This window comes from Seriola lalandi, unplaced genomic scaffold (genome assembly GCF_002814215.2).
Source record: "Seriola lalandi dorsalis isolate HSWRI2012SDOR001 ecotype SW California unplaced genomic scaffold, Sedor1 jcf7180002054672, whole genome shotgun sequence".
Lineage (NCBI taxonomy): Eukaryota > Metazoa > Chordata > Actinopteri > Carangiformes > Carangidae > Seriola > Seriola lalandi.
The window spans coordinates 166866-168861 of NW_019525225.1; the positions used below are offsets into that span (position 1 = coordinate 166866).

Here is a 1996-nt window from a genome sequence, read left to right on the forward strand (position 1 = left end):
TGAAACAGAAGATTAATGAGACTATGCTTTTCAAAGAGCTAAGAGTATGGAGAGTGGATCAAGGCAAAAGGCCATGGTTCTTATTCTATTTCTTTGTTTGACATTTACTCATGATGACACATTACATACCTCCCTTGGACTATGTTTTCTACGCCCATACATTGATTTCAGCCAGTTAATGTAGTTCCAAAGGTAGAGAATCTTTTCATTGGTAGTTGAGTAACTCGATCATTGAAACCAAATGGATGGCTCTGAAAACCATTGTGTTTACATTCATCTTTACATTTAAATTACAGGGAGTTGTTCACGTCAGAACGTGGAGACTCTTTATCGGTTGAACCAATCTATGGTTGAAAGCTACATCTCTGACTACGATTGTCTACATATCCACCTGATGTGAAGAGTTCCCAGTGATCTGAACGAAAAGCACATCCTTCGAGCCGGAGTTGAACCAGCGACCTGAGGATAACTGCTACTGTGAACCTACACAGTAGAATTGTGTTTACATTCATCTTTACATTTAGATCACAGGGAGTTGTTCACGTCAGAACGTGGAGACTCTTTTTCGGTTGAAACCTACATCTCTGACTACGACTTTCTACATATCCATGTGATCTGAAGAGTTCCAAATGACCCAAATGAAAATCACATCCTTCGAGCCGGAGTTGAACCAGCGACCTAAGGATAACTGCTACTGTGAACCTACAGTCCTCCGCTCTACCAGCTGAGCTATCGAAGGAGCAGTGTAATGTTGAATTGTTCCTTTTTTGCGTGAAACAGAAGATTAATGAGACTATGCTTTTCAAAGAGCTGACAGTATGGAGAGTGGATCAAGGCAAAAGGCCATGGTTCTTATTCTATTTCTTTGTTGGACATTTACTCATGATGACACATTACATACCTCCCTTGGACTATGTTTTCTACGCCCATACATTGATTTCAGCCAGTTAATGTAGTTCCAAAGGTGGAGAATCTTTTCGTTTTGGTTTAGCAAATCAATCATTGAAACCAAATGGATAGCTCTGAAAAGAATTGTGTTTACATTCATCTTTACATTTAGATCACAGGGAGTTATTCACGTCAGAACGTGGAGACTCTTTATCGGTTGAACCAATCTATGGTTGAAACCTACATCTCTGACTACGACTTTCTACATATCCATGTGATCTGAAGAGTTCCAAATGACCCAAACGAAAATCACATCCTTCGAGCCGGAGTTGAACCAGCGACCTAAGGATAACTACTACTGTGTACCTACAGTCCTCCGCTCTACCAGCTGAGCTATCGAAGGAGCGGTGTAATGTTGAATTGTTCCTTTTTTCCCTGAAACAGAAGATTAATGAGACTATGCTTTTCAAAGAGCTGACAGTATGGAGAGTGGATCAAGGCAAAAGGCCATGGTTCTTATTCTATTTCTTTGTTTGACATTTACTCATGATGACACATTACATACCTCCCTTGGACTTATCCACCTGATATGAAGAGTTCCCAGTGATCTCAACGAAAAGCACATCCTTCGAGCCAGAGTTGAACCAGAAACCTTACTTTTTCCACTATGAGTCTTAAACATTGTACAATAATTGAAAAGCTTTAAGTAAAATTCCAAAAAGTTGGAAAAAGAATATGAAGACCAGAGATGCGCACTAGTAACTCTAATGTAATTAGTAAACCCCAGCTTTTACTGCTGCGTCCCACCTGTGAATTATGTTACTCAATGTTTTTCATTCATCTGTTAACACATCTGATGTTTTTGACTCCTGCCGTTTGGGGTCTATCTGGCAGAGTGGAGGCATGTAGTTTTGGATGGCTGCAGTGCGGTGATGCTCTGCAGGTGGTAAAACATAGAAGCAGGACACACAGAAGGCTTTATTACAAAGATCTCTTTCCATCAGCACTCACCACATTCTGTATTGATTGGTACTCCACCTAGTCACACTTGTCTGTAAATTCAAAAAACAAACAAAACTTTAAGCCATGTGAAGCAACTTTATTGGAA

At 40.0% G+C, this 1996-nt stretch overlaps 2 non-coding genes across 2 annotated transcripts; both read right to left on the bottom strand.

Moving 5' to 3' along the window:
* Nucleotides 1-650: 650 nt before the first annotated feature.
* On the bottom strand, nt 651-739 carry trnay-gua (transfer RNA tyrosine (anticodon GUA)). The gene is given in 2 exon segments: nt 651-686; nt 703-739. It is a non-coding gene; the product is annotated as a tRNA-Tyr (tRNA).
* A 463-nt stretch (nt 740-1202) lies between these two features.
* On the bottom strand, nt 1203-1291 carry trnay-gua (transfer RNA tyrosine (anticodon GUA)). Its single transcript is given in 2 exon segments — nt 1203-1238; nt 1255-1291. It is a non-coding gene; the product is annotated as a tRNA-Tyr (tRNA).
* Nucleotides 1292-1996: the final 705 nt, after the last annotated feature.